General features: G+C 51.7%; 1 protein-coding gene across 5 annotated transcripts in view; it reads left to right on the forward strand.

Annotated features, from left to right (window-relative positions):
- Positions 1–21994, forward strand: part of PXN (paxillin) — a 57468-nt gene that overhangs the window by 15761 nt on the left and 19713 nt on the right. The window lies entirely within an intron of this gene.

A 21994-nucleotide genomic window follows, 5' to 3' on the forward strand; every position in this document is an offset into this window, starting at 1 on the left:
TTAAAGATTTGTATTGATACCTTTCATTTGATATCAATTTCATTTCTAAATATATCCGTCTGATCTCTCCTCCCCAGAGAGCCATCCCTTATTACAGAGAGAGAATGAGCAAGAGAGGGAGAAAGAGGGAGAGAGAGAGAGAGAGAGAGAGAGAGAGAGAGAGAGAGAGAGAGAGAGAGAGAGAGAGGGAGGGAGAGAGAGGGAGAGACAGACAGATAGATAGACAGACCAACATAGATGGGGCAGGGCGGGCTGGGGGAAGCCACACAGCTGAGCTAATCAACACTTAGAGATTATTCAGTTGAACATTTTCCCTACTTCTAAAAACATTGGGGTGTGAATTTCAAAAACAGTGAGCCTGAAGATGTTATTTTTCATTCCATAAAGGTTAAGACCCTAATAGTGGAACACTAATAGTTGAGGAAATGGATCCTTAGAGGACTGACGGGTGACAGAGCCAGGATTTAAATCCAGTTCTATTAACTTCAAATCCCCTGTTCTTCCCACCACACCACAGTGCCTCCTAATCTTTACTTACTTGATAGGCAACAGAAGACTTTGTGGGGATTTAAAAAAAAATTATTTTGGTGGGGGGGCAGAGCAATGAGGATTAAGTGACTTGCCCAGGGTCACACAGCTAGTGTCAAGTGTCTGAGGCTAGATTTGAACTCAGTTCTTCCTGAACCCAGGGCCCGTGTTTTATCCACTTCGCCACCTAGCTGTTCCCTGGGGATTTTTTTTTTTTTTTAAAGAAAGTGATAAGGATGATAAGGATGGTTTACATAGTAGGGAAGGTGCTCACCAGAGCACAACTCCTTCCTTGCTTCTAACAGGTAGTTAGTCAATGTCTAGCGTGCACAAGAAGGTACAGATTTTACCCTCCTGATCAGGCGCCAGGTGGTGAGTGAGCTGTGTTCAGTCCTTGGCGTCTTATTTTATTTATTTATTTATTTATTTATTTATTTTTAAAATTTTTTTAGTGAGGCAATTGGGGTTAAGTGACTTGCCCAGGGTCACACAACTAGTAAGTGTTAAGTGTCTGAGACTGGATTTGAACTCAGGTCCTCCTGACTCCAGGGCCGGTGCTCTATCCTCTGCGCCACCTAGCTGCCCCAGCGTCTTATTTTAGAAAGGGTGCCAATGGCAGCCTGGTGCAAAGGAAGGAGGGCCCCTTTGGAGTCAGAGGACCTGGGTGCAAATTCTAGCTCTGAAGCTGCCGATGCGAGCTGCATTTGTCTGTGTGTGCCCCTTCCCCTTGCACTCAGTGTCCTTGGTGACTCTGAGCCACTTGAGGGCAGGCACGGTCTTTCACCCTTTCATCTAGGGCCTGACCCTTAGGAGACACCTAATAAATGTTCATTGACTGACTGACAACTCTGAAAATCAAATAGAATCTGCTTCAAGTCAAGGGTTTGGTTGTCCAAGTTGGCCCAAAGGCTCCGCCTCCTCTGATTCTGGGATCAGGTGATTTAGCAATGAGAAGCTGGACAGTGTCCAGGAAAAGGCTTCCAGGGATTGGCTGGAGGAGCTGGAGAAGGACAGGCCTAGGTGGGACAGGAGGGCCTGTCCTCAGCTGGTCTTGTTCTCCTTGCTTGTATAGAAGGCAGAATTAGGAGGAAAGATGGGGCAGATTTAGATCTGAAGGTGGGAGAGCCTTCCCAACCATCAAGTTGTTGCCTTCCTGGGGCTCAGCGGGGGCTTGGCTGTGGGCCGCCAGGTCTGTGAAGCAGCCCCCAGGTTTGCTTAGGGATGAGCAGGGGGGCGTGTTCTTGGCCAGGTTCTAAGGGGGGGAGTTGGGGGCTGGGAGGGAGGCTGCGAGCTGAAGGGGTCTGCCTTCTGTTGTGGCAGGAAGGACCTGGTTCCTCTGATAACCGGCTTGGCCGGGAGCTCCTCTTCCTCTCCCACAGGGTGATGTCAGGGAGCGGGGCAGGTTTCCCAAGATTCCCGGAGAGGTCACCAGTGGGGAATGCAGCCCATCTGGGACCTGGAGCTGGGTAGAGAGAAAGGAAGAACACTGTGTGGTGTGTGTTGGGGGGCGGGCAGGGCTTCTACAGGGCCACTTCTCAAACTGCCCTCTAGTGGCCCCAGGAGGGGGCTTAGCTAAGAGTCTGGCCCCGGGAAGTGTGTGTTCCTGCGAGGACCCTTTCTCCCTGGCATATGTGGGGGTAGAGGGGTCCCGGGGCTGGAAGGACCTCCAAGGTGCCAAGTCGCCCAATTGGGAAGTGATAAAGTGGGGTCCTGCTGGAGGATGAGAGTGCATCCAGAGCTGGAAGGTTGGGACGCGTAGCCTCTGGGTGACTGGCCAAGTCACTTCAGTGGCTCGGGGCTGCCCCCCCCCCCAGCAACTCAGAAATGGGTAGATGAGTTGCTGATTTGTATCAGTAAAGGAAATTTCCACAGCAGGAGAAAGTCCCTGCCCTCTGAGACCTCAGCAGCATTTGGAAGTAAACAAAGTACTTCCCCAACAACTACTCTGTAAGAGGAGGGGGGTTCATTGTAGAAAGATGTTTGCTAACCTGATGTCTGTCTACAGATGAGAAAACTGAAGCCCATGGAGGTGACTGTATTAAGTTTAAGCTTTGCATTTTATTTATTTATTTTAATTTTTCCGCTGGACAGTGAGGGTTAAGTGACTTGCCCAGGGTCACACAGCTAGTAAGTATCAAGTGTCCGAGGCCGGATTTGAACTCAGGTCCTCCTGAATCCACAGCAGGTGCTCTATCTGCCCACCACCTAGCAGCCTCCCAGAGAAGTGAGATGATTTGCTTGGGGCCACACAGCTTAAAGGAAGTGGATTTGAATCTGGGTCCAGACTGAAGACCTTCCTCCCCCATTACTGGACCAGGCCTTTCTGGGCCTGGTTCATTCACAGTATATGCAGTAAATGCCACTTGTCCATTCACTCCCCCATGTCCCCTTTTGACCTTTATTCTGAGGACATAAGCAGATAGGGATCATTTTTTGTTTCTCCTGAAATGAGCCTATTTTGGGCTAGAGAAGTGTGTGGGGCGTCTCTGTCAGTGAGAGGGTAAGGCCTGATTCTAGTCCCCTGGATTTTTTTTTTTTTTTTGGCAAGGCAATGAGGGTTAAGTGACTTACCCAGGGTCACACAGCTAGTAAGTGTCAAGTGTCTGAGGCCAGATTTGAACTCAGGTCTTCCTGAATCCAGGGCTGGTACTTTATCCACTGCACCACCTAGCTGCCCCTCAGTCCCCTGGATTTTGCACTGACTGTGCCTGGCACTGTGCTGAGTACTTTACAGTCACCTCATCACAATTTTACAGATGAGGAAACTGAGGCAAGTGACTTGTCTAGGGTCACACAGTTATGAAGTGTATGCGGTTTGATTTGAACTCAGGTCTTCCTGACACCAGGCCCAGTGCTCTATCCACTGTTCCACCCAGATACCTCGGATGTAGTACCTTCTAGTTCTAGATCTCTGCTCCTAGGATACAAGGACAAGTTCGGCTTGGCATCTAGGATGTCCTGAGGCCCCTGCAAGAATTGGGCCTCCCCTTGGGATCCGTCCGATGGGTGAGCTTTGAGAATACCGGAAGGGAGCTCCCATTTGGTCAGTAGACATCTTGGGTTCTGCTTTCCCTCCTGCCCCTAGACCTGCTGCCCTGAGCTCTCTGATGGATGGGAACAGAGAACGCTTCTTGATTCATAGCAGAGCTGACACCCTGGAGTCCTCTCCTGAGGTCCCTCTCGGTGTTCTCAGGCCTTTTGCCTTTTCCGGGGTGAACCTTCTCTTGAGGTCCTCATTGATGTTCTCAGGCCTTTTGCCTTTTCTGGGGTGAACCTTCTCTTGAAGTCCCCCTCAATGTTCTCAGACCTTTTGCCTTTTCTGGGGTGAACCTTCTCTTGAGGTCCCCATTGATGTTCTCAGGCCTTTTGCCTTTTCTGGGGTGAACCTTCTCTTGAGGTCCCCATTGATGTTCTCAGGCCTTTTGCCTTTTCTGGGGTGAACCTTCTCTTGAGGTCCCCATTGATGTTCTCAGGCCTTTTGCCTTTTCTGGGGTGAACCTTCTCTTGAGGTCCCCATTGATGTTCTCAGGCCTTTTGCCTTTTCTGGGGTGAACCTTCTCTTGAGGTCCCCATTGATGTTCTCAGACCTTTTGCCTTTTCTGGGGTGAACCTTCTCTTGAGGTCCCCATTGATGTTCTCAGATCTTTTGACATTCCTGGGGTGAACCTCTACTGAGGTCCTCCTCGATGTTCTCAGACCTTTTGCCTTTTCTGGGGTGAACCTTCTCTTGAGGTCCCCATTGATGCTCTCAGGCCTTTTGCCTTTTCTGGGGTGAACCTTCTCTTGAGGTCCCCATTGATGTTCTCAGACCTTTTGCCTTTTCTGGGGTGAACCTTCTCTTGAGGTCCCCATTGATGTTCTCAGATCTTTTGACATTCCTGGGGTGAACCTCTACTGAGGTCCTCCTCGATGTTCTCAGACCTTTTGCCTTTTCTGGGGTGAACCTTCTCTTGAGGTCCCCATTGATGTTCTCAGACCTTTTGACATTCCTGGGGTGAACCTCTACTGAGGTCCCCCTTGGTGTTCTCAGACCTTTTGCCTTTTCTGGGGTGAACCTTCTCTTGAGGTCCCCCTTGATATTCTCAGACCTTTTGCCTTTTTTGGGGTGAACCTTCTCTTGAGGTCTCCATTGATGTTCTCAGACCTTTTGACATTTCTGGGGTGAACCTTCTCTTGAGGTCCCCATTGATGTTCTCAGATCTTTTGACATTCCTGGGGTGAACCTCTACCGAGGTCCCCATTTATGCTCTCAGGCCTTTTGCCTTTTCTGGGGTGAACCTTCTCTTGAGGTCCCCATTGATGTTCTCAGATCTTTTGACATTCCTGGGGTGAACCTCTACTGAGGTCCCCCTTGGTGTTCTCAGACCTTTTGCCTTTTCTGGGGTGAACCTTCTCTTGAGGTCCCCATTGATGTTCTCAGACCTTTTGACATTCCTGGGGTGAACCTCTACTGAGGTCCCCCTTGGTATTCTCAGACCTTTTGCCTTTTCTGGGGTGAACCTTCTCTTGAGGTCCCCATTGATGTTCTCAGATCTTTTGACATTCCTGGGGTGAACCTCTACTGAGGTCCCCCTCGGTGTTCTCAGACCTTTTGCCTTTTCTGGGGTGAACCTTCTCTTGGTCTCCATTGATGTTCTCAGACCTTTTGCCTTTTCTGGGGTGAACCTCTACCGAGGTCCCCATTTATGCTCTCAGGCCTTTTGCCTTTTCTGGGGTGAATCTCTCCTGAGGTCCCCCTCGATGTTCTCAGACCTTTTGGTCTCTCTGCAGTGAGCCCTGTACCACCATCCTGAGTTCAGATCTGCCTCTAGATGGTCTTGTTTTATATGACTTTTTGAACTTGCTTTCTGGGTGGGGACTGTTTTCAGGGCCAGAGAGAATGAACAGAGTGGTTTCTCTGGGGTTATTGCCCACGCCCTGTGGCTGTTTAGCTGTTGCTTCCCAGAATTCAGGGGATGAGTCTAGATGGAGTTCTGCCAGGGTCAGGCTGCTCGCCTGGAAAGACCCCCAGAGGGACTGTCCGGGCCGTCCAGTGTTTGCTGCCGGGCCCCGCTGGGGGCTTCCCTCCCCATTGCTTAGGTGATGAGTCCTGTCTTCTGAGATCTGTGGATGGAACCATCATGCCTTTTCCCCTGGATGTCTGGGAATTTCTATCCTGCCCCACGTGGAGAGTGGCTTCTGGTTATGTGTGCCGCTTTTTAGGAAGCCGGGGGGAGTCCAGAGAAGGGCCTCCGCCTTAAAGAGGAGAGGAGGTGAGGGTATGACTTGGAAGAAGGAAAGGCCAGGGAGACGAGGCTTCCAAGGTCTGCCCTCCTGGCTCACCTCTTTCCTCTGGGCCTCAGCTGCCATGTCTGTACAGTGATGGGTTGGACTGACTGGTGTAAGGTCCGTCCAGGATGAGTGTTTGAAAGAGGGGACAAGTATAATCAAAAGGGATTTCAGCTCCGAGGGGAGTGGAGGTGGGGGTAGCTGCGGGGGAGAGGCAGATTGCAGTTCAATGTCAGGGAAGGCTCAGATGGCAGAGAGCTACCCAGAGGGCAGCGGGCTGCCTGGGGAGGTGGGGGGGCTCCCTATCGCCGGAGGTCTTCAGACAGAGGCTGGATGACCTCACTTGTTCGGGATGCTGGTGGGAGGGGATTCTTGTTCAGATACAAGTTGGATGAGATGGCTTCTGGGGTCCCTTCCAACTTTGTGATTCAGAAAGACGGGCCCTGAATCTGCTCTTCCTCCCTGCGGGTACCTGCAGCCTTCAGGGGAGATTATTGTTGTCATCATTTTATTGATCAGGTAGCTCCCCCTCAGAGGGATCAAGGCTTGTACAGAAGGAAAGGTGAGGGGGCAGCTAGGTGGCGCAGTGGATAAAGCATGGGCCCTGGATTCAGGAGGATCTGAGTTCAAATCTGGTCTCAGACTCTTGACACTTACTGGCTGTGTGACCTTGGGCAAATCACTTAACCCCCATTGCCCCACAAAAAAAAAGAAGGAAAGGTGAGACTGGGAGGAGTACATGAGTCTCTCCCAAGTCCCCCAAACCTCCTGGCCTAGTTCTAACTGTCTCTGCTGCTATCCATGAGCAGACAGGGCACAGGGACAGTTCCTTTCTCCCCTCTTAGATTCTAGTGACCAGCTGGGAAATTCTACTGATGTAGCCTGTCCTACCCCTGCCTACTCATAATGTCAAGGTTGGCAACGCTTCCCCAAGGGAGCCTGGGTTTGCCTAAACCTTCCCCCGCCCCAACTTTTCTATTTTAGCTTTAAATGCAGAAAATGGAATGATTTTCATTATTGGTGAGACTTGGTTCTAGCCTACTGTTTGATTTATAAAAGCGGGGAAGGCGAGCTGGGGGGAGTGTGTGGGCAAGAGTTTGGAGGTAGGAATAACAACTACAACCCTAACTACAGCTGACAAAGTGCTTTGCATAGATTTTCTCATTTGAACATCACAGCAACACATGTGAGATAAGTATCTTAGGTATTATTGTCCCCATTTCAAAGATGAGGCTCAGAGAGCTGCTGTTGACCCAGGGTCACATCGTAGGTCTTGGAAGAGCCAGGACTTGTACCTAGGCCTTCCTGACTTCAAGTCTAACACAGTCCACTACACCAGGTGGTGTGAGAGGATAGTAGAAAGGAGCCCAAATTGGGAGTTCTAATCCTGGCTCTCCTACTAACACTAACATGTCTAGAACTTTTTTTTATCTGTTGGATCTCTGGGTCAAATTTTAGTTCCCTTTCTTAGGCTGATACTTATCCTGAATGGTCAATCCAATTCACAGTTCCACCAATAATGTATGGGTACGCCCTGCCTGCATTGTGACTAATCTTTGGTTGTTTAAGGTTTTTCTGGCCTAGGTGCTTGCTCAGCCCCTAGCAGCCCAAGCGGCCTTTGGGACCTGTTTTGGTTATCAGTAAAGCCTCTGTTCCCACAGCAGCCCCAGGGTACACATCTGCCCCATTCAGGCCAAAGAAGTATCTTTGGAGAACTCCCTGTGTGCCAGGTCTTGTGTTGGACTCAGAGGGGTACAGGAATGGCAAAGGTCACCTCCTCTAGGAGGCCCTTCCTGATCACCCCGGTAGTTGGTGTTTTCCCCTCCCAAACACCCCCTCTAGTAGAACCCTGAGGCCCTTAGAGGACAAGGGCTGTATTCTTTTTGTCTCTGTGTCTCCAACACCCAGCCAGAGCCAGCCAGGTACACAGTAGGTGCTCATAAAATCTGGTTGAATTGAATTGTCCTTCCAAGTGTTACCCAACATTGAACCTAGGTCGGTTGCTTATAACTTCCTTATTTGGCTTTGTGGAGTCAAGCCCAAGGTGGCCCTTCAAATCCTTATAAATTAATAGAATTAATAGCCAGCATTGATAGTCATTCAAGGTTTGCAAAGCGCCCTGCATTATCTAATAATTCCCCCCATGAGATCTTTACAATCATGAAGCAGATGCAGTTATTGTGCCCAGCTTGGGTGTCTGTGCCCTTTGCTAGGCCCTGGCCCACATCTGTTTTCCCCTGGCACCTGGCTGGTGTCACCAGCCAGGCTTAGGGCCCAGGGGAGACTCCGGAGGAGGTTAGGTCTGGAAAATCCGTTCCCCCCCTTTGCTTCTCCTTGTGGTTTCTCTGGGTGACTCTGGTTAGCCAGAGAAAGCCCTGAGGGTTTTGGCCCCGAGCTGTTTGCCTGTGTTCCCGAGGCTGGGGAAGCCTCATCTCTTCCACCCTGGGGCAGCCTGGCCAGCCCTGGCAAGAAGCAATCACCACTTCCATATCTGTGGCCCTTTGGCCCAGAGGCCTGTGGGTCAGCCAGGCCTGCTCCACTCAGGGAGAGGGGAGCCAGCCCAGGGAAGCTCGTGAAGGGCAGCTTGGCTGCCCAAGGCTCCGGTTGCAACAACCAGCTCATGGGCCGTGCTCATTCCAGCCTTCTCCCAGGCAGGTCTGCAGGGACGCCAGCTGTCATCTGGCTCTGCCGGCCGCTGGGGCCACGGGAGCTGGGGCCTCAGCAGATGTCTCCCACCTAGCCCAAGTCAGGAAGGAAGTGGGGGGGGGCAGTGGGCCAGCCCTTCCCAGGGAAGCTTGAACAGTGACTTCTGAGAATTCATGGTGGGGGGTGGGGAGGTCCTGCTTGCCCCTTCCCCTCTCAGACTCTACCTTGGCTGCTGATTCTGGCCCCAAGTCCGGATGCTAGTGTTACTCAATCACTCAGGCCTACATCTTCCTTCCTCCTGCGGGTAACAACTACCAGGATGAGACCAGGGACACCTCCCATTCTTTTGGGGGTGGGGTGGGGCAATGAGGGTTAAGTGACTTGCTCAGGGTCACACAGCTAGTATGTGCCTGAGGCCAGATTTGAACTTGGGTCTTCCTGACTCTAGGCCCATCAATATAACCACTGAGCCACCTAATTGAGGACCTTTTGCTCCCTCCCTTGGAACAAAGGAAATCAGTTATGCAAAAACATCCTGTACAGAAACCATGCTTCCCCCCCCCCCCCAGGGCAATGAGGGTTAAGTGACTTGCCTAGGGTCACACAGCTAGTGCCAAGTGTCTGAGGCCGGATTTGAACTCAGGTCGTCCTCAATCCAGGGCTGGTGCTTTATCCACTGCGCCACCTAGCTGCCCCCTAGCCCCTTCAATTTTACAGATAGGGAAACTGAGGCCCAGAGAAAGCGTGTGACTTACCCAAATGTTCAGCAGGTCATATGTTGACGGGTCAGGACTCATAGCTGTGTTCTCCCTCCTTCTGCTCCATCACATTGGCCAAGGTGCTTCAGGAGTTTGGTGCTGGAGGCTCTGGGGTCCTTGTGGGCCGGAGGTCCTCAGCATCCTTGCTGCTGAGAGAGCCTGTGCTTCCTCTCTGCCCCTCCGTCCTTTGTTCATTGGCCTCTCTCACTGTCGTCTTGAGGGGGCATTCAGGGTGCTGTTAGGGTGGGCAGGGACTGGGCCCTGGCTTTGGAAACCTTAGGCTGAGTCATTCTGTTCAGATGGGGGGAGAGAAGCCAGATATTCACCAGGCCTTGTTACCTGGGGAGGGCCGGCCGCTCCTGGGACCAGTCTTGGGTTTTTTGTTCACAGATGGGGTGAAATGACTCCGGGTGTGGGCAGAGGAGAGGAAGAGTGAGACGAAAGCAGAGAGAAGAGGCAAGGGTGGGGTGGGGAGAATGGCATTCCACCAGACACTGATTTACCTACAAGAAAGGCCTTGGCAGCCATCTAGCACTGGGCATGGAGTCAGGAAGCCCTGAGTTAAAATCCAGCCTCAGACTCTTTTTTTTTTTTTTTTTTAAGTCAGGCAATTGGGGTTAAGTGACTTGCCCAGGGTCACACAGCTAGTAAGTGTTAAGTGTCTGAGGCCTGATTTGAACTCAAGTACTCCTGACTCCAGGGCCAGTGCTCTATCCACTGCGCCACCTAGCTGCCCCTAGCCTTAGACTCTTACTATCTGTGTGACCCTGGGCAAGTCATTTAACTTCCATTTGCCTTGGGGGCATCTAGGTACACAGTGGATAGAGCACCAGGGCCTGAGGTCAGAAAGAAAAGAGGCAAAGAGGGGAGGAGAAGGAAGGAGGTAGGTGTCTCACCAATGGCCTCAGACACTTCCTAGCTGCATGGCTCTGCCCAAGTCACTTCACTTCCGTCTGCCTCAGTTTCCTCAACTGTAAAAGGGGATACTAACAGCACCTACTTCACAAGGTTTTTGTGAGGATCAAATGAGATCATATTTGTAAAGTTCCTAGTATAGTGCGAGGCATACAGTAGGCGCTGCGTACGTGCATATTCCTTATTCATTTTTGACTTGCCTTGCATCCTTCATCCTAATCTTCCCAAGAAGATTATCTGTAGTCTTTGCTTCCCTAGGGGGTCCGCTGGGGAAGGATGGAAGAGGCTGTTCTCTCCTAGGCTCATGGGTCTAGAGCCAGAAGGGACCTTAGTGGACTGAGGCTCAGAGAGGTGATTTGCATAGTCTTCCACAGACCAAGCCAGAATGTTGGAATTTGAACCCCTTCCCATGATACCAAGTCCAGGGTTCTTCCCATCGCACCGCACTGCCTCTTGTCCCCTTCCCATGATGACACTCTCCAGGATATCACTGTCTTTTCTTCAGTGGGACACTAAGGACTGAGTGCAGTAATCCCATATGTGTTCTGACCAGGGTAGAATACAGCCAAACTTTTGCTTTCTTCAGTATTGTTTTTCAGTCATGTCCGACTCTTTGTCGAAAACCCTGTTTGGGATTTTCTTGGTAAAGATACTGGAAGGGGTTGCCACTTGCTTCTCCAGCTCATTTGACAGATGGGGAAACCGAGGCAAACAGGGTGAAGTGACTTGCCCAGGGTCACACAGCTCCTAAGTGTCTGTGACTGGATTTGGACTCAGGTCCTCCTGACCCCAGTCTGGGAGCTCCATCCACTGTGCTGCCTAGCTGCCCTTGCCTCCCTCTGCTCCAGTTTCACAAGTGTCTCTAAAGTGCCTGCTGTGTGCTAGGCATCATACAGGAGTTCTGGGGCTGCAGAGACAAAAGCAGGAAAGATCCTCCTCTGTTCCTGAGGCAGCATCCCAAAGGATGGAGAGAGGGAGGTTTGGCCCACAGCTGGCCATTTGCCCTGGGGCCTCAGCTCCTGGCTGTGGGAGGGTGCTGTCCTCCCCAGGATTCGGGCGGGCTTGTGAGTGAGAAGGATGCTATGGGTCCAGGTTTATCCTTGGCCTTCCTGCTGCCACCACCGTCATCACAGAGAACTAGTCTCCTGAAGGGGTGAAGAGTAATGGTGCCCTCCCCCTCCCAGCCTGTCCTCTCTGGGCTCTGAGCTTTGGCCAGGGGAGGGTCCGAGCCCAGTTCTCTTCCTTGACATTTCCCGCCATTGTTAGGAAGCCCGCCGTTCAAAGCCAGGGGGTCCTCAGGCCTCTGGCCAGAAAGGGAGGCCATGTGCCTGGCTTCTTCCTGTCTCTGCTGGTACCCCGTTACTGTTATTATCATTATGCTCATTTTTACAGCTGAGGTCCACAGGGGTCAAGCAGTGCATCCAGGGTTACAGGAACAATAAGTGTCCCAAGGTGGGACTTGAACTGAGGTCGCCTTAACTCCCAAATCTCTCGACTCCTGAGGTCCAGTCCATGTAGTCTGGTTAGGACCTTGTCTTTCTTTGTCATTGAAGCAGTCTGCTAACTAACTGTGTGACCTTGGGCAAGTCAGTGGCCTCTGAGATGATTATTAGAGTTAGAAGTTAGCAAAAATGAGAGATGTTTTGTTTTCTCCCACTGAAGGACACAGGCCAGGCTAATTGCCTTTGCCTTAGTTGAACAGGTTTCCTCCCTCTCCCCTTTATTATACCTTATACCGTGTGATTTTCCCATCTCTAGTGTCTTTGCCGCCACTGCTGAAGTCCTTCCTCTGCTGCGTTGTCCCAGCATGGAAGGCCCCTTGGTGGCTCCTGGAGCCTGTGTCTGTGGAGACCTCCCAGGTCTGGGGCTGGGATCCCATGAACTTGAGGATGCTGTCATGAATGATTGGTGCAGAATCACTGGCCTCTTCTTGGAATTAGGCCCAAAGCCAGTGACTCAATCAGCACCCACCGATGCCTGCATCTGGGGCTTACCCTTATTTGGGGTTTTTTTTTTTTTGTTGTTGTTTTTTTTTAGTGAGGCAATTGGGGTTAAGTGACTTGCCCAGGGTCACACAGCCAGTAAGTGTTAAGTGTCTGAGGCCGGATTTGAACCCAGGTACTCCTGACTCCAGGGCCGGTGCTCTATCCATTGCGCCACCTAGCTGCCCCCCCTTATTTTTTTTTTTTTAAGGTAGATTTTATCGACTCTCCAGAGTCAAATGAGTTCAGATCTTCCCTAAATGGGTAACATCGTGATTCGTCTTTAAATCTTGCCTCTGTTCATCACTAGTTGCCAAAACAGAAAGAAAAGTATAGATCGATTTCCCTAATGAATATTGATGCAAAATTCTAAATAAGATATTAGCAAAGCGATTATAGCAATTTACCACCAGGATAATACATACACTTTGCTACTCATTAGCCGTGTGACCCTGAATAATTCACTTAACCATTGTCAGCCTCAGTTTCCTCATCTGTAAAATAGGACTGATCTTAGCCGGAGTGCCTGCCTCCCACAGTTGTTGTGAGGTGCTCATGAGCTGATGTATGCTGAGAGCTGAGAAAATGTCCCTTGTTACTCCTGTCATGATGACCAGGGGCATTAACCTCAGAATCTCAAATTCTGAAACCCTTCCTGTGGGCCAGGCACTATATTCTATTTATTTATTTATTTATTTTTAGTGAGGCAGTTGGGGTTAAGTGACTTGCCCAGGGTCACACAGCTAGTAAGTGTTAAGTGTCTGAGGCTGGATTTGAACTCAGGTACTCCTGACTCCAGGGCCAGTGCTCTATCCACTGTGCCATCTAGCTGCCCCCAGGCACTATATTCTAACATGGGAGACAACATGTAGAAGTCAAAACATGTTGGGGGCAGCTAGGTGGTGCAGTGGATAAAGCACCAGCTGTGAATTCAGGAGGACCTGAGTTCAAATCCGGCCTCAGACACTTGACACTAGCTGTGTGACCCTGGGCAAGTCACTTAACCCTCATTTCCTCGCGAAAAAAAAAGAAAAGAAATCAAAACATGTGCGATCGATACAGAGCATTGAGAGTATTAGATGGGAAGCCCCCATGTCTGGGGGGATGGAGAAAGGCCTCCCTGGAGGTTGGGAGGGAGAGGCTTCCAGATGTGATGAACAGCTGCTGCAAAGGCATGTGCATTTATTAAGTACCTACTGGGTGCTAGGCACTGTAGTGGCTCCACAGAGACAAATGTGAAGCAGTCCTTGACCTCAGGGGGTTTCTATTCTATAGCACAGTGGGGCAGAGACATGTACACCTGTGGGCTGGGGGAGGGGAGGATCAGGAAAAACTTCATGAAGATAAGGTCACATGATGAGGAGTCAAATCTTGAAGGTGATTCTAGAAAGTGGAGAGGAGGGACTACATTCTAGGCATGGAAGAGAACTCATGTAGAGGTGCGGAGGTGAGGTGGGAGATGGGTGCAAGTATTAGGAACAGTAAGAGGGTGAGTTTGGACAGTAAAAGTTCATGAAGGGGGCAGCTAGATGGCGCAGTGGATAGAGCACCGGCCCTGGAGTCAGGAGTACCTGGGTTCAAATCCGGCCTCAGACACTTAATACTTACTGGCTGTGTGACCCTGGGCAAGTCACTTAACCCCAATTGCCTCACCAAAAACAAAAAAGAAAAAGAACTAGTCGGCGGGCTTTTCCAGATCTCCAGAGGGAGGTCCCACAGTACAAAAAAAGTGAAGAATTCCTGATCTAAGGGGGGGAGCAAGAGAGACAGGAATGGAGAGGGAGGTTGGTGTTTGGTGGTAGGCCAGAGGTGTCAACCTTGGGTGGGAGCCAATGTCATTGGGATTAAAATGTCATTGGGAAATGTTTAACAAAATAAATAAAAATATAACACAACATAGATAATGTTAATTTGTGGTTTTCTAAGTCAATATGGGATCATTTCTATTTGAGTTTGACATCAGTGCTCTGGGCACTGAGGAGGCATAGATGGTTATAGAGTGAGGGAGTGATGATAAAAGGAGTGATTGTCAGTGGGGGAGGTGGGTCTCGGGATATTGCCAGGGATGGCTTGGGTGTGAAGGAGTACTTCATTCAGGATGGCTTGATCTGGGGAAGGGGGCAGGCTGACAAGACATCATATCAGTTTTATACCTGATGGATGGGTAGCAATAAAATATGGTAGCCAGTCTGAGTACACAGGAATCACAGGGACAGGCTCTGATGGGTTGCCCATGAGGAAAAGGTCACATCTTTCCAGGGAGTCAACATGGTGCAGTGGATAGGGCCCTGCAGTTGGAGTCACAAAGCCTTGGATTCAAATAATACTGGAGACACCGACCACTAATTGCTTCATTTCTTTGGGGCTCAGTTTCCTCTCCTGCCAAATGAGGGGGCTGTAAGACCCTACCCACATGTAAATCGCCAATTCCAAGTGTACGAAATGAACCTGGCTGTGGTGACCTGTTGAGATGACAGAAGGGGAGACACCAGGGATGGGGGAGGAGGCTCTTGTATTGGAAGCCTGGAGGGGAGGGGGTAAGAGCCCCAATCAGTGGGAGCTGTGGGACTAGCAAGACCAGAACATATGGGAGACACATTGCAAAGGACTCATTGACAGGAAGGGCTTTGTTGGTGGTGAAGAGGATGGGGGGTGGGGAGGGAGGAGACTGTGATCTCTGGGGGCTTGGGAGGCTGGCCGTGTGGAGAGTAGTGGGGAGGGGGGGAAGGGTCCAAAGCTGTGGAGACAAGAGCACCTGGCAAAGAACCCTCTGGGCTGTGGGAGGTCCCATTTCACAAGTGAAGGTGGTGAGGCTTGCCTGTGGTCTCACAGCCAGTCAGTGGCAGAGAACTATCCGAACTCAGGCCTTCCTGACCTTTAACTCTTACAGGGGGAAATCCAGCCTGCCACACTTGTTTCTGGAGGGACTTAGTCACTCATTATCAAGTCTGAAAATAATAGAGCAACTTGTTTTCTTCTGTAGAGGTTGGTGTGCCTGCCTCCCTCCCTTTCTCTCTCTCCCCCTTTTTCTTCCTTCCTTCCTTCCATGCGTCCATCCATCCCCAGTTGTTAGTGTATTTTCTTCTTCTGCAATCCCCAAACAGGTTTGTGCCTGTCCCATCTCCCCTTCACCTCCTCAGTAGAATCTCTTTGGATCTTGTATTCTCAGCTCCTAGAATAGTCCCTGATGTTTGCTGAAATAAAGTGTTGGTAGGATTGAGGTTAGGGTTTGCTGAGGCTTAAGCCTGGGCTTTCTAAACCCGGGAGGGGATCACAAGGAATCTCATCATGAAAGAGGAGAGACAGCCTGGAATGGGGAAACACACCGACTCAGAGGTCAGCCCCACCTCTGCTGAGTCCTTGGCTCAGCTCCTCTCTCTGCTGCCGATTGGCTATGAGACCATAGGCAAGTCACTTTAGGTCCTTGGGCCTCAGTTTACTCATCTGAGTTACCAATGCAGGATTGGCTGCAATAGCCCTTGCCGCTTTAGGGCTCGGAAAGATCTGGTTGGGATAACGGGATCGTAGATGTAGGACCGGAAGCCTCCAGCCCAGCTCATTTTATAGACGTATGAGGTCACCTAAGCAGCAGGTGACAGAGCTGTGATTCAAAGTCGGGGCCCCTGATTCCAGATCCAGCCGTCTCTGCTGCCCTGAGATGCTCCCCCTCAGCCAGACCTCTTTATTGTCGCCAAAGGGTTAGCAGTCCAAGAGGAAATCAGCTCCCTGTGCTGGGGTGGCTGTGCCCTGCCCCCTCCCGTTGTGGGACGTCCCAGACCTGAAACCCAGAATCAGACAAGCCCCCCAGCAGATTTGGGGGGGGGGTTGTCCAGTGGGCCCTGCCTCACTTCCTGTGTCTCACCCTCCATCTGCCGCCCATACTTCCTCCTGGGGAGGAAGAGCTGGGAATGGTAGTTCCTGATGAGTGAAGTATGAGTCAGCAGCTATAACCTCCAGGCACACTTATTCAATATTGAAGTGACAGCTCATCATGGGGCACTGCTCATTTCTCATCCCTTCCCTCAGGGAAGCAGAGCCCTCTAGGATCCTGTCCAGGGTCCTTGGACTCTCCTAGAGAGTAGCCACTAAAGTGGATCAATAAATGCATCACTTCAATATCACATAAATATATCAATAAACAAATAGCTCACTGTTCATCCTCTCCTCACACGCCCATGAGAAGGGTTTGGCCCCTTCTTATTGGAGGGAAGGGAATAAGTATTCATTAAGCACCCACTGTGTGCTCTCTCAGAACAACAGAGGAGGTCAAGTGACTGTAGGTTGAAGAGAAGGTGTCTCCAGGAGCTCCTTGCATGATGAAATCACAGAAGCTGTCAGAAGTATAATAACAATGATGGTGATGGTGATAAGGGCTGACATTTGCTTGGCACACATCTCTTTTGATCCTCGGAGCAGCCCTGAGAGGTAGGCGCTGCTATTATTCCCATTTGACGGATGAGGAAATTGAGGGTTAGACAACTTGTGACTCTTCCAGGCTCACATAGTCAGAGGTGTGATTTGAACTCTGGTCTTCCCACTCCTCAGTTGCTGGGCCAGGCTGCCTCTCTAGAGGTGGCAAGTCTTGGCCCGATGCCAGCTGGTCTCCCAGGGTAGGGCTGGGGGGCTGGCAGAGCAGGGCTCCCCCTTAACCCCTGCATCAGCTTTGAAGGGGTCACAGAGCCTCTGTGCCTGGGGAGCGAGCGGCTGGTTATCAGGATAAATATACCCGGCGCCCCATTCCTGGGTAGTTACTCAGTGAGTCAAAGGGCCCTGTGGGGGATTGGGTTACCTCCTCCACTCATGTGCTGGGGGGAGGGGACCAGAGGCTTTGGGGCTGGGGCCAGGGGGAGGGGGGCCCTGGTGCGCTTCTCTGCCTTGTCTTGATTCCTAATCTGGGAGAGTCTAGCCACAGGGCTTGAAGTGAGACTAGGCCCGACCTCCTCCTGTTTACATAGCTCCTTCCTCGGGAAGGTCGGGGCTCTTCATGGCTGTTATGGGGCGGCTGCCAGGGAGTTGGGGGGTGTGGAGAGGGAGGCCAGCTCGGCCCAGCAGCCCCGTGGGGAGATGGGCCCGGGGAGAGGTGCCCAAGCGCCCAGGAAGCTGAGCTAGGAGATAGACCTGGGCCTGGTGCCCACACTCACCCACATCCGCAAACTGGCGCCTCCTGCCCCTAGTTTTATTTCTGACACTTCCTAAGGGGCAGGAAGGAACAGGCCTCCCCAACACCTGGCCAGCATCCCCACTGAAATCCTTGTGTGTGCATTTTGTGTCTCATCTGGTTGTGAGTCAGTCACAGCATTCCATTTGAATCTACGGATAAGGATGATGACAAAAGAATTAAGTGGGGAAAAATAATAAAAACAATCAAATAACTAAAAAAAAAAATTAAAACGTAAAAATAATTGGGAAATATTTAACAACATAAATGAAAATACAATCGAGGGGGGCGGCTAGGTGGCACAGTGGATGGAGCACTGACCCTGGATTCAGGAGGACCTGAGTTCAAATCAGATCTCAGACACTTGACACTTACTAGCTGTGTGACCCTGGGCAAGTCACTTTAACCCTCACTGCCCTACAAAACAAATAAACAAAAAACAATAGAAAGGAGTTAAGACTAATGCCACCCACAGGGATCCATCCTTAGGTATGGTTTAGTGGCCTCCATTTCTATTAGAGTTCGATATAGCTCCTGGGGGAGGGGGGAGATGGGGTATCCTTCACCCTCAAGGGATCCATGAGGTCCTTTGTGTAGTAATTTGCTTATCCCATCTCACTCTCCCTGGTTTCCTTTGCAAACTTTTCTGTTTTTATTGTTTATACCTTTATGAATGTTGTTTTGAGAAGAGGTCCATGGACTCCAGCAGACTAAAGGGGCCCAGGGCACCAAAGGGCTTAGGAATCCCTGGCTTAGATGAAGTTTTGTGTCTTTAAGGTGAGCCCCCCGGGGATTGTGGGAGAGGAGAGGGGGGCTCAGCAGATCTGTGGCCTCCCCTTGGCCCCCTTCTGGCCTCCAGAGGTAGGGCCCCCAGCATCCCTTCTCTCTGGGCCTGGCTGCCCCTGGGCCGTTTTGAGTGGGGTTCCCTGAAAGCTAGCCAGGGGAAGAACAGAGGAGCTGATGGCCCATCCAGGCCCCAGGGTCAATGTGCTGGGTACCCCGATAGGCTATGCACTCCCGCACCTTCCATTCTCCTGGGGGAAGGCCCAGGGAGGGGGGTTTTATGGCCTTGCCCCCTCTTCTGAGGTGCACAGTCATCCAGTGGCTAAATCTGGCCACCTTTTCCCAGGCCTCTGGCATCTGACACCATTGCCCATCCTCTCCCTCTTGGCCTCTTCTCCTCCCCCAGGTTTTGGCTCTTCTCTCCTCTGACACCTCCCGACCAGTTCTTCTTGGTCTCCTTCCCTGGGTCATAATCTGTGACCAGCTCCTCTATGTGTGTGCCCCCCAAGGCTCTGTCCTCTGCCCTCTTCTCTGTCCACTCCCCCCCCCCCATCTCACCAGCTGCAGTGGGCTTAATTGTTATCTCTGTGCAGAATATTCAGATCTGCATATCCAGCCCTCACCTCTCTCTAAATTCCAGTTTGGCCTCACCCACCACCTGCTGAATCCCTCCACTTGGATGTCCCATAGTCAGTACAGACTTAATGGGACCCATTACCTTTCTTCCCCTCCCTTGCCTACCCCAACGGGGTCAGGGTCTTTCTCACTTTTCTGTGGACAGCACTGCCATCCTTCCAGTGACCCAGGCTTCTGACAACAAATCTGACCTGCTTTCCCCTTGTCTGTAATAGTGTCTCAATAAATACTGATTTGTTGATGTTGGTACAATCCAGTAACACTGATTAAGTGCCTCCTTTATGCAGGGTGGTGTTTAAGGGATACACGGACACGCTTTCTTCTTTTTCCTTGGGACATGGAGAGCTTGGAGGCTGGGGTAGGGAAGGAACTCAGAGATTCATAGAAACCACGTGCACCCATGGCTTCAGAAGGAGCAGCCCTGTTCTTGGCTGGGGCCTGGGCCTCTCAGTCACCTGTGGGTCCGTGGACTGGTCGGGGTCATCTCAGCCGCCTGCCTCGGCCCACAGGAAGGACGCCGGGGAACTGGAGAGTGTCCCAGAGAGGGCAGCCAGAGGGACGGAGGATCAGGGAAGGGGTTGGGCAGTGGTAGCTGCTCTGAAGTGATTGAGGTCATCCCAGCCCTGCCAGGTCCTAGCTGTGGGATGTGAGGCAGAGCAGCCTCCTCATATAGAAAACGAGGGTTTGACTGGCTGGCCCCTGGGGTCCCTTGGGACTCTGCCTCTGATCCCATATGGAAGACAGATAGACTTTGAGTTTGGGGGGAGGGGACTGAGATGAATCCTGCTTCTGGCTATCTGCGTGACCTTGGACAAGTCACATCACTTCTTTCCCTGTAAAACGATGGGGTTGGACTAGACATTTCTCTGGTTCCATCCCAAACCCTAGGATACTTATTCTTCACTTCTGGTTGGTAGAACGAGGAGTAGTGGGTGGGAGTTACAAAGGAGTAGACTGAGGCATACCATCAGGAAAATTCCTTAACAAGGAGAGATCAGGGTGACCACTTGTCCAGTGCAGGCTGGCCCAGCTGCCTACTGCCCTTCAGTAAGAATCTCCCAGGGGAGGGAGTGTGGGCTGTCTGGGAAGGGTTGAGGTGGGTGGTTGTGACCTTTCTTTAGGGCAGGTGTTTTCCCCACCCCTGATCCCCAGGGCAAGGGCGCCCCCGCCCCAGGTCCTGCCCGGGGCTCTGCATGTCACGTCTTGGCTGGTACCAAGGCCTAGCACATCCTGGGGGAAGTGAATGCAGACATGAAGGGAATGCAGGGGCACCCTCAGCTGTGGCCTTGGAATGTTCCTGGGTCCCCTCCCCATGGACAGGCGGGGGGGGGGGGGGGGGAGTGGGAAGGAATGTGTCTCAGGAGAGAGAGCAGCATAACCCGGTTTGTGCTGTTTGGGGGCAGGGCCGCTGGGGGTGGGGTGGCAAGGCCCCAGAATTCCAAGGTCAGCCCCAGCAGCTCTGGGGGCTGAGGGAGAGATCAGCTTGTGCTTTCCACCCCAGGAAGCTGTCCACTGCTGCTTCCTCCCCAGGCTAAAGAAACTCTCCCTGGAGTCAGACTGACCAGTGGAGGTGGCCTCATCCCTGGGCACACCCCCAGAGGTCCTTGATCTCCTTTGTCCTGAGATTTCTGGGCTGGACTGAGCCAGAACATCTCTGGTATCCTGCCAGGGGCAGGGCACGGCACCTCCCAAAGCTGACAGACACAGGCCTTGTAATGGGAGGAGGGGGGTGGGCATGACCAAGGTCCTGGGGAGGAGATGGCTGGCAGTGCCCAGATTGTAGAGTGGCTGGAGTGGAGGCCCTAGAAAGCCACACTCCCCTGGGCCTTGGTGCAGCAGCCCCTGCAGCCTGGCCCTGCCTGAGACATTGCCCCTGTGCCACAGTGGAGAGCTCTGGTCAGCCTTGGCTGAAGTCTCGCTTCTGCCCCAAGTTTCACCATGAAAGCCTGGACCGGTCACTTCACTTTTCTCACCTATACCTGATAATTATACCTGTAGCTTCCTCCTCACAGGCTCACACAGGGCAGTAATCTGCCTGGTACTTTGTAAAAATGTAAAGGACTATAATTGTCTGTTGTTATTAGTATTGCACAATCTCCTTTCCAGAGCCAGGTTCAGCCTTCCACCCCTCTCTGCAGAGGTGGAGGACTAGGGGTATGGGATGTTGTATGCATTGCCAGACATGTATTGATTGATTTCTCTGAACTGCTTTTAAACAGATTCTTTGTTCTAAGGGATGCCTTGATTGATGGGACTGGGGAGGAGATGGCTATATTAAATGAAGGTGATGGGAAACTAAGAGAGCAATAGGAAAATGTACATTACAGAGCCTTTATTTATAATGTAATTTACATTACAAAGCCCATGTAAATGTTAGCCCCAGTGGATATTCCCAGCATACCACAGGGCACTTCCTCCAGCTCTGGAATGATAAATAAACCCACATTTGTATAGAGGGAATCCCAGAATTCTCCAGGGTAGGCCCTGGGTTTTTAAGGTATGCACAGCAGGTCTTGTTATCTCCTTTTCCTGGGGTTCAGACTTGTCCAGGAGGGAACTTAGAAGTCAGTCCAGTCTTTCCCAAGTCATTCTCCAGCGGCAGGGTCGGGCAGCTTGGACTGAGAGAGTTGTCAGAGCCAGGATTGTCCAGAGCTGCCCACTATGACTCTGGGCCTCCAGGCCAGGAGCGGGCTTGGGCCTTCTCTCAGCTGCTCTGTACTCCCTGGGTGCCCTAAGGAAGGGTCATCCCCTCTGGCCCCATCTTTGGATGCTTCTGGGCCTGAGTAACCCCGGGTTAGGTTACTCTATGTTACTGGGCTCTACTCCCAGGTTGGGTTTGTGTGTCCACAGCGCACTCTGGTGGTCAGAGATACTGACTCGGTCCCTCGTGCTCCCTTGGGACTGCCCGCATGCCCCATCCTCCACCTTCTGGCCCCCCGCGTGGCGTGCAAAACTGGGAAGAAAGAGGCTGCTGCCCTGTGGCTGGAAGACCACGTCTCCCACGTTGGGCTGCTACAGCCTCAAGGAACCAGCAACCACTGTGCCAGAAAGGCTCTGCCTTGACATTGGCCCGCCCTGGCTTCTGCAAACCGGCCACCCCTGTTCCAGGAGGGATGTGCCCCCCACGTTGGCCAGCCCCAGCCTGGTGACTTCATCTTCCCCTTTGTGGTGGGTGGAGTGCCATGACCTGGGTCACTTGGCCTAGTAAAATTAAACAACAAAAAAATGCACAGCTCAGAGTGGCTCCTTTCTGGGAGGGAAGAGGAAGGGGTTTGGGCAAGAAAGCAGACCTCCAGGCTTTCATCTCCACCTGCCTCGAA

This window comes from Dromiciops gliroides, chromosome 1 (genome assembly GCF_019393635.1).
Source record: "Dromiciops gliroides isolate mDroGli1 chromosome 1, mDroGli1.pri, whole genome shotgun sequence".
In the NCBI taxonomy this organism is placed as follows: Eukaryota; Metazoa; Chordata; class Mammalia; order Microbiotheria; family Microbiotheriidae; genus Dromiciops; species Dromiciops gliroides.